Raw genomic sequence first — 14,122 nt, 5'->3', positions numbered from 1 at the left:
TATATGTTCTTCTCCTGCAGATCAGAATTTTAAAAAACAAGGTGGACCTTTCAGGTCTGTAGCTAAGAGAAAAAATGATTAGTCTTAATTCCTAATAAATCAATGGACTTGAAGGTGGGATGGAGGGCATGTGCAACTGAGTTCATAAAACTGGACTTCCCTGCCCTCTTCTCTCCACAATAGTCCCTCCAGCCCCTCATGTGCTACATTGAGGGTCAATACATCTTGCTGAATGGGATGAGCAAGGTGGGAGGAGAATTCCTAAAATGGATTGGAGCCATCTTCCCTGAGCTGAGCCATTTCACCCACAGATGGCTGTATTCAACCCACTGGGACATACATTTAATTATCTTAATATGGACCAATCCTATTTGCACATTTCCATTCAGAATCAAACCATACCATGTTGTTGTTCTGTGCTGTCGATTTGGAACTGCCTTACAGAAGCCTTAATAAGGTTTTCAAGGTAAGTAAGATATTTAAGGAGTGGTTTTACCATTTCTACTCCTCCAGTGAGTTTCCATAGTCAAGTGGGGATTTGAACCCTTATCTCCAGAGTCCTAGTCATTCTATCCAATACACTGTATCTTTATTTATTTATTTGTTTTATTTATTTATTTATTTATTTATTTATTTATTTATTTATTCATTCATTCATTCATTCATTCATTCATTCATTCATTCATTCATTCATTCATTCATTCAATTTTTACCCCGCCCCTCTAGACAGCGTCTACTATACTACTACTGTATACTTCTTGCAATTTCAATGTTTCTTCTCACAGGCATGCAATTTCTTCAGTGAACAATCATACTTGCAAATGAAGCCCATGTTTACCTCCCACTGACCAATCAGAAGCAAAGTACATCGAATGTGGCAAGCTCAGGGGCGGATAATCAGTTGTTATTATGTACCATCAGGTATCCTCTGAGTTATGGTGACCCTATGAATGAATGACCTCCCAAATGTCCTATCATTAATAGCCTTGTTCAGCTCTTGCAAACTCAAATCTGTGATTTCATGTAGTCACTCTCATATTTGGTCTGTCCTCTTTCCTGCTGCCTTCATCTTTCCTGGCATTATTATATTTTACAGACAATTTTGCCTTCTCCTGATGTGCCCAAAATACAACAGCTTCAGTTTCATAATTTTTGATTCTGCAGAGAGTTTGGCTTGGATTTGATCTGACTAGGACCCACTTCTTCATCCTTTTCGCAATTCAGGATATCCACAAAGCTGTCCTCCAGCACCACATTTCAGAACAATTCAACTTTTTTCCTGTGGGGCTTCTTCACTATCAAACTTTCACATCTGTACATATTGAAAAAACTAGAAAGAACTAGAGAGAGAGGATACTCAGAGATGTTCCTTATTACTTCACTGATGTATGTGTCTAATGTCCTACTAATAGTGTTGCCTAGTGCATCTCTCATGCAGAAGTTCCATCATGTGTACCTCAAGGGGAGGTAATAATGATGATGACAAGGATGACATATGGTGAAAAAGAGTGACTTGCTCTCACCAGAGAAACAAATCCTGGAGTACAGTTATTTAATTAGCACTGAAATGTCAGCATAAAAAATAAGGAAGTGAAGTAATTTCTGCAGAGGTTATTATGAAAGCCAACAGCTTCAGATAAAAGGGTTGGTGCAAATATGTTTCTTTTGTTTACAGACCAAAAGTCCTCAGGTACAGACTTGGAGGTGGGACAACTTAAGGATCATGATCATGTGTAAAAACTTTTTCAAGTCATAAATTCTTCCAGAGATCTCTTTCTTCGCATCTCACTGCAACTTAGTTGTGTTTCCATGGATACAAGAGAGGACCTCTCCATCTGTGTTGTGAGATTATGGAGGCATCTGAAGGTCCATCTTGCAGATCTTCGCTCACTGTGGAAATATCTTTCCTTTCCAGCAGACATCCAGCCCTCTAATTTGTTGACATCTTCAAGGAGACATATACTGTACATCATGCTATAAAACTACACAGCACAATATCAAATAGAACTACAGTGGGGTCTTGACTTAAGAACGGCTTGAGTTAAGAACATTTTGACTTAAGAACCACTCTCATAGGAAAATATTGACTTGACTTACATACTTAGATTTGAGTTAAGAACTGAAAAAAACCCACGTGGGAGGCAGGGAAAGTGCAAAATTTGAACTTTCAGTTAACTGTTGGCCAGTGAAAAGGGTGCCTGTCTGCTTCCTCACTCCTCCCAGCATTTAGAGAGTCGATTGGGAGACAGTCTTCAGACTGCCTGGTACTGTCCTGCCTGGACTGTATTTTTCCTGCCTTCCCTGAACCTTTCTTGACCTAAGAAAAAAAGAAACAAAATATCCCCTCTAGTGGTCGAAGGCGGAATAGCAGCTTCCCATTAGTTTCTATGGACGGAAAAGAGCAGATACGGATCAAATGGTTTTCAATGCATTCCTATGGGAAATGCAGATTTGACCTGAGAACTTTTTGATTTGAGAACCGCCTTCCAATACGGATTAAGTTCTCAAGTCAAGACCCCACTGTAAAGATCACAGCTCAAACCCACAAAGAAACGAGACCTGCCATGCACCAGTAACATATTTACTCCTGCACTTTTCCTATGGAGATGCATCAGGAAGTCTGGCTGAACAGGGTCTGAGGATGCTGGAAGCAAAGTATGGAAGTGAAATATATTGCCTGGCCATGTTGGCTGGGGGATTCTGGGAGTTGTTGTCCTCAAAAAGAGAGTAATTTTTCAAGGCATTTCCCATCTTTCGTCTTCATCATGTAAGGGGAAATATGTCTTTCCCTTTACATGACAATACCTTTTGGTCTTTGTCTCTTGTTGTCTCAGTCCATTAGAAGCAGAAGCAGGAGGAGTAAGAGGAGGAGACATTATACCTTCAAGAGATTGTGTAACTCTATTGGGAAGAAAAACTATAATATGTCACAAGGACACTTCAGCAGCAGCAAAACCTGTTGTTAAATGTGTTTCTTTACTTCTGGAGGAGGTTGGCTTGTTCCAAAATTTATTCCTTTGCTGTGTCCATGTTAACAAAGCTCCCTCACTTATTTATATTGTGTGTGTGTTGATTTTGCCTTTGACTTAACTGGAAGCAAGGCTAAGTCTACAACATTTTAAACAATATCTAGGAAAAAAAAAACCCATCCAGGGAATACATCTCCACAGAGGTCTGTGTTGCTAGACATATCAGTGATGGATTTTAAAATAAACACCAGGATGTTTGGAAGCATTTGGTGTATGCAAATATGCAAAGCATGCAAAACAAGGCTCACAGCTGTGGGGTGTTCTCTCAGTCCAAGCATGCGAGAAGGGTTTGTGCAATTCTCCACTGACTATCCTCATAACAGGCAGACGCTTTTCACTTTGCACTAGAAGCCTGATGGACTAAAATTGTCAAGTCAGAATCTTCTAAAGACTGGTAAAACAAGACAAAGCCAATTGCAGAGGGCATTTCTGTTTTCATGAGCAGGTCTCAGTTTGTAATAGATGCTGAAAGCAGACATATGCTGAGCAAAAGTATGCAAATATTCCAAAGGTTATAACTGTCTGGCTTGGTAAAAATATTGTATCTCCGTGGTCTAATCCAAGGACTCTTTACATGCATGATAAGTTTGCTGCATGCAAGAATTCCTATACAACTTGATTTCTCCTTGTTTTTTAATCAGCCTTTCCTAGACTTCCATCAATCAAAGCTTTTCTTGATTTTCAGTTTTTTGCTTCCTCCTTTTTTTTCCCCTTTTTAGCTCATGTGGTGTAACTGGCTTTTCAGATATTGTTGGACCAAAATGCCTATGATCACTTTCCCCTAATTATTTTGGTTAAGGCTTCTGGGAGATGCAGTCCAACAGCATGTAGTAGGAAATGCCACTATTGCCTGTCCTTGCTTTAGGTAAACAAATCCATTTCTGCATCTGTTGTATGAAATGAATCTGAAACAAACCCAATGGCTACATCACCATTCAGTTCCTCCATGACCAGGTAACATGTCATATGCCATGAAGGGTGTTCAACTAGATGGCAATGAGGATGTCTAATTCCTTCGATTAACCTATTTTCAATCCCACAGTGGGGTTTCATTAAAGAACAAATGCCTCAATAATTCAGCTAGCAAATCAAGGCTGTTTACCTTCCAATGGCCAATCACCAACTAAATCACACTAAATGAAAGAGATGTAGGTTAGTAAGATCATGTACTATTATAAACAAATTTGTTTTTTAACCACTCCAGGGATCACCATTCCTAAAAAGCCCCAAATATATAATCTAACTTGATCCTGAGACTTCACTCTCACATAAACACCTCTCCTGGCTTATACCGCTATGATTTTGTTGTCATCTTCTAGGCATGTCCCCTTTCCATAAAATGACAGGCTATTGCATGCAGTACATCAGGTTTAAACCATCTGCAGGCAGATGGAAAGGAAAAGAAGAATTATTGTTTTTACTGAAAGCCTCTGCAGCTGTCAGGGTGTGTATGAAACAAGCCTGATGACTGGAAACAAGGCCTGGATACACTGTGCTGTCTTGGTATAAGAGGAGCAAATGGATGCCATGTGGCCAGCTAATAGCTGGAGAAGATGAGGCTAAATGAGGTGAAAAATATATAACTGAACAACAATCAAGAACATTTTAGTATGATTCCCCCTCAACCCCAAGGCAAGTAGGTACACTTTATATTTTGTCTGGTTTAGACTCTTAAAACCAGAAGTAAAAAACAAGCATCATAACAAAAGCACCCAGGTTATAGCCAAATGGCCAAAGTGTTGCATATCTTAGAAGATTTCCTCTCTCATTCCACAGCAATTCTCAAGGCTTTCTTCTTTCTTATTACTACTCTTAACACCACATTTATTCCCATTGTAGCCTTTTCCTATAGTAATCCTTGTGGTACTTGGGACTACCAGGGTTATTTAACGTTGTGTTACCACTAGCGAAGCACAGACTCTATAGAAACAATGTAAATGGTATCAGCAGTAAGTCAGAAGTAAACGGCTAGTGTGCTCGCTCTTGATTGGTACTTTACCTGTACAGTTTATACTCCCTGTGCTTCGAAAACTTACAAAAGACTCAGTGAATTTTCTTGAAATGTTGTTCTACACACACACACACAGAGAGAGAGAGAGAGAGAGAGAAAGAGAGAGAGAGAGAGTCTACCCGTACTGATATTTTCTTACTGCTGGTAAAGTGACATTACATTAGAAACATTAATAATAACATACATGTGCCATCAGGCGAATTCTGACTTACGAAGACCCTTTTCAGGGTTTTCTGGTTAGAGAAAACTCAGAAGTGGTTTGCATTCCTTTCTTCTTAGCAGTGGTATATTAGAGAGTTTTGTATCTATTTTGTTTTTTCTTTTAAGAAATTGGAAGACTTTATAAATTAATTTTAAATCGAGTTTTCTTTTTTTCTGATAATAGAACAAATAACATGTGCAGATTACTTGTGGAATAGCTCCATGGTTGATTGCATATCCTAAGCAAAATGGTGAGAAGCAAAACATAAAATGCCCAAATAACTGGTAATCCAATGCTGGACATGCTAGTTCTCTCAAAATTGACAACAGGAACATAGAAAGCTGCCATTTTTAGTCAGACCATTGAGCCCAGTAACTTTTATACTCATGATCAGTTACTCTCCAGAGTTCAGATGGGCTTCCTTCACCTCTCAAACCTATGGATGTCAGGAATTGAATCTGGAACTTTTTGCATAGAAAACATTCACTTCACTTCTGAACTACAACCCTTTCCTGCTAAGTCCTCTTCATCCTTTGTTTCATGAGAATCACATCACTCAATACCTGGCACATGTCTTACTATCAGAAAACTAAGTCCATCTTCATCAAATACTCTGCCAAATTACAAATTGAAGCCGGTCAGTGCTGTTTCATTCATTTTAGTGCCATTCAGCTGATTTATGCAGGTTTAAGCTTTAGCTTCAAGGCTTTATCAACAGGAAGTTAATGGCTGGATATTATATTTATGAATGGCTTTCGTACGCTTTCACACTCGTGTGCGTCTACAAATGAAAAAATGGCACAGTGTGCCAACTGACAAAAGAATCATTCACTCATATGCCCCAAGACACAATAATAATTTCCCTGGGATGTAGCAACTGGTAAATCTGGAATTAAGGGCAAAAAAAATCAGTCCATATTTCACAACCTCCTTCATCATTAATTCTCTTCAGGTTACTTTTCTTTCTTTTAAAGTCTAATTAGTTGCCTATTGGGAAACATGAACCCTGAGCTGTCAAAACAACACGCTTTTTAAAAAAGCTACATTCCGATATAATTAGACGGCTGATTAGACCAACATGCACTGCCACAGCTGTTGGAAGTCTCCCACAACTTAAGCTTCACCAGCTTTTCTTTTGACAACTACTAAGACATATGGTAATCATACACTATTTTCTCTCCTTATGTGGCTAGGTTAGACAATTCAGTTCAGATGCCAGAAACCATAAAAAGAAGAGAAAATTAAATAACCAGTTTGGCTATATGTTTTTCTTGCACCATTTCAGATTCATTTCTATTTTCCTTCCTTAAACAGTTTGTTTTACTCCCCAAATTTCCAGGAGTATATACGAGATCTGAAAATAAAGGATCAGTTGAAATTACAGAATGTATATTGGAGATTGCCTTGACTCCATTAGTCTGAACTACATGAAATACATGGTACAGATGACCAGTCATTAGAAGAGGAAATCCTGTAATGTCTTGTCTCCCACATTTTGCATATTGCAGTTATTAGCTTTCACAAGTCTAACACAGGGGTCTGCCAGAATCACATCTCTGGGCAGGAGCACTAGTGTAATAATATACTAGTGTAATAATATATAATTTGGTCCACTTGAAATCCAGGTCACCACCCTTGCAGCTATTACAAACATTTACAGTACCTCAGCTAAGACTGAGGCCACCTTACAGACTGCCAGAATTCATTAACCTTAGGATGTGACTACATTGGAGAGCTGATTCACAACTATTCAGCTTTGCTCCCATTTGATTCATAGCCTGAAATTGCAACCAGTGCCTATACAGGGTCTGCAGATTGATCTGGGAGTTCACTGTTTATGCTGGTTGTGATGCAAATCACATTCCAGCCTACAGCCCCTCATTTCTTCCTACCCTCCTGGTCCTGCCTCTGCTGATCTTTTAATGGTTTGCAGCCCAGAGGAATCCCATACCCCTAAGAGTAAAAGGAGGGGGAAGAGGTACAGCCAAGAGCCAAGAGTCAAGGAAAATGTTTCCTCTGCGGGAATTTCTGTGCAGCCCAGTGAGACTTTGTCTGAGGTTGGAGTGAAGCAGCTGAAATGACAACTGAACTGTCTCACAAGTCCCAAAGATTGGATAGAATTATTATATACGTATGCAGCTAGTAAAGAGCTGCAGGAGGAGATGGTGGATGTGCTGCCTGGATGCCAGGATGTTCAAACTTTTGATGTTCTGTCTTCTGAGACTGTGCCTCCTTTAGAGGCTCTGGACTCAGTGATCCATAGGATTACTTCCAACTCTGCAGTTCAAAGGTTAAAGGAATTATCTTTCCATGTTATTTTTTTCCTATGGAAAAGTTTTTCAGAAATGAAGTTATCTGAGCAGCTTTAAATGAGAAAGCAGCTTCACAGCAAATCACACTCATGGTGTTTTGCATTTTTGCGTGTCCCCTCCTCCTGAATATCATGGCCAAACTGCCTATGTCAACAAAACAGAACCTACAGACATACCCTCTGTCTGTACAGAAAGGGGAAAAGTCTGTTCAAATCTTGGTGGCTTGGAAAGTAGAGACCCCTCTGCAGCAGAGAGAAAAAAAGCCACTTTGGGAGCAAAATGGTGTGGACAATTCAACCCAGACAGTAAAAAATACTTCTGCTTTACATGTTTTATAAGTAGAGCAAATCCCCCAGTATTTGAGCATGTAGTCATACGTACTCTTAGTAAAGCAAGAGTCTGGGGGGTGAGAAGAAGCCGTAGAGTGAATTTTTAAGAAGCAAATAGCAACTACAATTCACACAGCAATATTGTGCTTGTGTATTATTCACAACACATTCCAAAGCATTATGTAATAGTTTGTAAGGCAATGAGTATGTATAGAGAAACAATATAACCATTATGTACATGGCAGACCCTCACAATGGAAAACAGTTTTCCTGAGAGAATGCTGGAAAAGAGGCAGAGATAATGATCTGTTCTTGACAAGGATAAAAGAAGGGTGCTACTCTGTGAGCAACTTTCAGGGTAGGAGCTGGAGGGAATACTGGAACCCCTCTCTAAAGAACATGGGCTTTGACCTATCTTCTAAAGAGAAATGCAAATGACAATAATCATTCAAAACATTTCATTCTGATATTGAAAATCATAGTTTTTCAATAGTTCATGGATTTTTCATTTACAGCCTTAGCCAGTTAATTGTAGGTGTACTAGTTCTGAGTCATCAATATAAAATACACTGTTACAGTGTAGATAAGATAAAGGTAAAGGTTCCCCTTGACAATTTTTGTTCAGTCGTGTTCGACTCTAGGGGGCGGTGCTCATCCCCATTTCCAAGCCATAGAGTCAGCGTTTGTCCGAAGACAATCTTCCGTGGTCACATGGCCAGTGCGACTTAGACACAGAACGCCGGTTTACCTTCCCACCGAGGTGGTACCTATTTATCTACTCGCATTTCCAAGCTTTCGAACCGCTAGGTTGGCGGGAGCTGGGACAAGCGACTGGCGCTCACTCAGTTGCGTGGATTCGATCTTACGACTGCTTGGTCTTCTGACCCTGCAGCACAGGCTTCTGCGGTTTAGCCCACAGCGCCACTACGTCCCAGTGTAGATAGGGGTGGGCAAATTGTGGCTTTTCAGGTGTTAAGTACATACAATATTGTAGTCATACTTTCAGTCCATCAAGGCCAGTATTGGTAACACTCACTGGCAGTACCTCTCTAGTGTTTCCTCTGCCATTGAACTGTCACCCCTTGCAGTGGCTGGATTTGCAACTCCAGCCATCCCTTGCCACTGGCTAGGGCTGATGGAATTGCAGTTCAGCAACATCTGGTGAACCACAATTTGCCCATTATATGAGGACTAACAGTTAAGAAGGTGTTCTACATGCTTGGGAGCCATTTATTTAAACATGACCTCAGTGAAGAGTTTGACAGTCCATGCACATAGCAGAAGTGAGCAACGCATGGCCCACGAAGATGAGAGGAGCCCTGTCTTCATTTGGAGATTCAGAATCCCCAGAAACGTTTATTACTTTAAAAAGGAGATTTGCAATTTTGGAAAGCTCCATGAATCATGTTTTTCCACTATAAAACAGGGTGCAAGCCCTATCTTTGTCAAACAACAAGCCAACAAACATCAGGAAATCAGAAGTAGATTTCAAGCCACACCTGGTTTTTCCTCTTTGGGTGATCAGCCTGAATTGATCCCCTGAGGATGAGGATTGATTTCTGGACTACAAGAACTTTGTTATACAGCAGTGATGGCGAACCTATGGCACGCATGCCACAGCTGGCACACAGAACCCTCTCTGTGGCCACACGAGCCATAAGTCACCATAGAGAAATACCTACCCGTTCTCTGATCCTGGATTTTAGCACTCCCCTCTGCTGCTGCAGTGGTCCAGCGCTTGGGCTCAAAAAGGTTCACCATCACTGTTACACAGGATTGCAGCCAGGTGCCTTTACGCATGCCAGTGTTTCTCAGTCTCTGTCTTTTCCATCTGTTATACCTGTGGGTGGGTGGGTCAGGGTCACATTACATGCCTACTGTACAAACCTTTTTATTGGGGTTAAAGCAATAAGTATAAAACAAAAGCACACACGGGAAAATATTGCAAAGGTGTATTATTATGAGCTGTGTGAAACTGCTGCTCTTTTATTAAACAGGGATAATTTTAAAGCATCATTTTAAATGCACTGTAGTGCCTTGCTAATTAAATCTGGCAACACAACACCCATATAGGTGGCTATTAAAGGTTCCTCGACAAAATCAGTGGCCATAATTTAATAATGAAGGAAACTAAGGAAACCAAGTTCCAAAGCACCAAAAAAATGCTGTTAAAACTCCAGAATGCAAATGTGAGACACGTAGATGAAAGTACCTCGAAAATTGGTTGGATAAGCAGTAAAGAATAGAGATGACCTGAAACAACTTCTTTAAGATGAAGGATGGTAAATTCAGTTAAAAACACCTTAAGACTGTTTTTGAGAATGCATATTACAATAGGACCTCCTTATCCACAGGACCAATATGCACTGATTCACTTATCTACAGTCTGAAAATATTAAAAATACTAGAAGAATGACCTTAGAAAAATCCAATTTCTAAAGATGAAGTAGCCAGAAGCGGCCACTAGAGGGAGACAGAGACCATACTATTTATAGTATTCACTAGAGAAATATATTTCCATGATGTCATTATTAGAAATGGCCATGAGAGAGAGACAGAGGCTGTGCGTTTAAAATCGTGTTCACTATAATCTGTGTTTTTTGGCATCTGTGGGTTGGTGCTTGGAACTGATCCTCACAGCTATGGGAGTCCTAGTATATATGAAGTTATGTATTCTCCTTTCTACTGTATGGCAGTACTCTACTGTACAGAACTAAATGACAAAAGCTACTATAAAAAAGAGTCAAGCATTTGAAAGGTGAATTGTCTCAGGATGTTAGAATTTCTCTAAGAGGGTTATCAATACAAAAAGAGGGTTATCAGTGAAGAAGTACTATGGAGAGCGAATAGGGACAAAAAATATATATAATAATTTGTTATTATGTGCCATCAAGTCAGAACTGAATTCTAGCAACCCTAATAGGTCTCTCAAGGTAAGTGAAATATTTAAGTGTTTTTACCAGTTGCATCTCCACCCCCAGTGGGTTTCCATAGCTCAGTGGAGATTTGAACTCAGGCCTCCTGGCACTCTGGCCGCTACATCATACTGGGCATCCAAAGAAATAATAAAACTCCTAAAATGTAGACAATGAGACTAATTTGGCTATGTAATGAGAAACTAAAAGTACAGATTGTTACAGCTTATCATTCAAGACAAAATATATCCAAAGGACATGCAGAAAGGAGAAGAATGTATTGGATGAGGAACGTCGAATTCTTGTTTTCAGGCAATGAGGCATCGTTGTTTAGAACTGTTAAGTCCAAAGTCAGAATAACCATGATGATGTTCAGCCTCTGGTAAGCAAGGAATGAGAAGAAGAAACAAATTTCCTTCCAGCAGCTGCTAAAATTTGACAGTACCTTTTCCTACAATTTTCAGTGCCAAAGTTTTCAGTCTAAGTCTAAACCTTTTGAATTATTAGGATAGAAGTGGATACCAATAATCCCAGAATGCTTTCCACAAATCTCTACAGGTTCAAAGATGTTCTTTGCCTTGAGCCTATGGTTGTGCATCCAGATTTGGGATACAGGATTCTCCACATCTGCATGTATGTTCCATTCAAACAGGCTGCGTTTGAAGGTGTGGAGGTCAGTGGTCAATCTTGGCAGATTCTAATCATATTCCTGCAATGTAAGCAAATTAAATGTACTCCTTTAACATTTCCTGGAGAAGTTGCCTGTGACAGGACGTCACACCTACAACAAGCATTACACTACATAATAAAAATGAGGAGACTATCAATGTATGTGAAATGAGGAGACTATCAATGTATTGGAATGTCAGCAGTGAATTTCTTAAATCAGAAGATGGGTGGCCTAGATTATTTTTGAGGAACCTTCCAATCCTAGACTGACTCAAAATATGCCTTTGTCAATATAGTGATGATGAGCTGAGGAAAGATGCCACCCTTTCTTCCTTTCTGAGACACAGTAGGCAGGGCTTTCCATATCAGTAGAACGTCTTCAGGTAAAAACAATCAAGCCACTGACGGTATTCAGGGGTAGGTTGGATGGGAATGGGAGTTTCTTGATGGTGAGGATGGAGAGGTGGTTCTTAGGAAAGGGACTTACATTTTGATCAGCTGCATTTTGGAAAAGAGGAAGCTGCTGGTAAAGGAAATGCATATATGTGTGTGCTTTCCCAGTTCCAGGACTCTATTCTCACTCAAGGGTAAATGGAGGAACCTCCACCACCTCCATGATTCTCCTTGAACATTGGTAGGAAGCACCAGTAATTCACCCAAACTTTCCTTTCATCACACCTCTTTCTCATCATACCACTGTTCTTTTACCATGAACAAACAAACAAACAAAAATCAGAGTGGATTATAGAGCGGTGTTTGATTTGTAACACTGTAAAATCAAGCTATCATTCACCACTTATTTCCTCATTTCCTTCAGCTATTATTACTCCAAAATTCTGTAACAGACATACCAGCAGTAGCAGGAGATGAAGCACTGAGAACAGCCCAGACAGAAACAGATAGTCAGAAAATGTGTTGAATACCCACAGAATTGCATCTCTACAGACACCATGGATGCCACTGCATCTGCAAATAAGGGGCTGACAGAACACGGTGCAACAATGCCATACACAGCTATTTTTCCTAGCCACTTTAACTGCACAATGAAAAGTGATACTGAAACAGTGGGAAATCATATATTGCGCAGTATTTCAGCAATCATAACTCCGATCCAGCAAAGCATAAGCACAGCAGCATAGCTGCATTGTCAGCTATGTAAATCAACCTTCCATCTACTCATGCCATGGAATAATTAACAGTGGAAAGTTCCAGTGGTGCATGATGTACTCAGCTATTGGATATGTTCAGAAGTTGAACCCATTTAAGATAGTTAAATTAAAGAAAACCTTTGCTATATTTCCTCTTACTCACTAATATTTTGCAAATAGCTGAAAATCGGAGCAGCATCAGAAACCCCAGTTCTACAGCAATACTATTCAGAGATTGGGATCACTCTATGTTTCAAAGGACTTCCCATTATTTTCTGAAACAACATTTCAGGGAGACAGATCCTTCTATAACCCCCCTATTCCCCAATGTTATGTGAACTGGTGCAGTAAAAGAAACATGTGAAAAACCATCAATTCACTTATGTTACACAGTTAAGCAATGTGTAATAGTCCACACACAAATACACATTTTGCTTCGTGTAAAGGATTGTTGGTAAGGAGCAGTAATCTATGGGAGAAAATGGATGTAGAGCTCCTAGGAATATATATCTGGGTTAACTAACACAGGTAAATTAGAGTCCTTGCAACATTAATTTTTCTGTTGTTCATTATGTTCTTTTGATTTCTGATTTTTTTTCTATATCAAATCAAGAACAATTTCTTTGTTTTGAGGTATTGAGTGGAATGCAGGGGTGTAAAAGACATGCAAACAGCTGCACTACTTTACAACAAATTCTGAGAAATGTGACCCAGTGGTCTGTTTATTAGATCTTCCACAACATTTGGACTTTTTTTTTTAACATTGCTTAGTTAATTGCTCCTTAATTCACATTAATTGTTACACTGGTTGTAAAACGATTAGGCTGCCAAGTCTGTCCTGAAATCTCTTTAGGGCATTGCTAATTAGTGATTGATGTATGAGCCTGAAGCACAAGCTTAAAATATAATTACAATATAATCTAATGTCCTGCTACTTCAGGAAGTAGGGCCTTATTTGTTCATACACACCATAAGCTCAGTTGTAACATAACATTGGGCTCTTCATCCTACTTCTCTTACTTCGTCACAAAGAAGCAAGTTGGACATTTGAGATTTGCATTCCAGCTTCTATTTAAAAACCATATTTACTCTCTGTGGCAAAATCACATCTCTTCTCAGTACTTCCTCTTGTTCCCCACTTAGTAAAGGAGCTTTCCTATGAGTGTTAATTGAATAATTAAAAATATTATCAGTTTAATCGTTTTATAATTTTATATTGTGTTGTATTCTAGTTGTGTTTGATTATATTGCTTTAATCAAGTGTGAGCTGCCTTGAGTATCTCCATTGGAAGAAAGGCAACATATAAATTGAAATAAATAAATTTAAATAAATGGCTGGTGCAGTGTGTGCTCTATACAAGCATGTTTGTAATCTCGCGTGACTAATGGATGAAGCTTCAAAGTTCTTGGGGGCTTTGCTCAAGACACATAAGGTTTCATTTTGGGTCCTAACTGTAAACTTTTTTTGCAGACAATGCTGAGGTACACTCAGCTGGAATGGTGAGGA

Source organism: Pogona vitticeps, chromosome 3 (assembly GCF_051106095.1).
Source record: "Pogona vitticeps strain Pit_001003342236 chromosome 3, PviZW2.1, whole genome shotgun sequence".
NCBI classification, from domain to species: domain Eukaryota; kingdom Metazoa; phylum Chordata; class Lepidosauria; order Squamata; family Agamidae; genus Pogona; species Pogona vitticeps.
The sequence above is the reverse complement of the archived record's forward strand: the minus strand, read 5'-3'. Positions refer to the sequence as shown.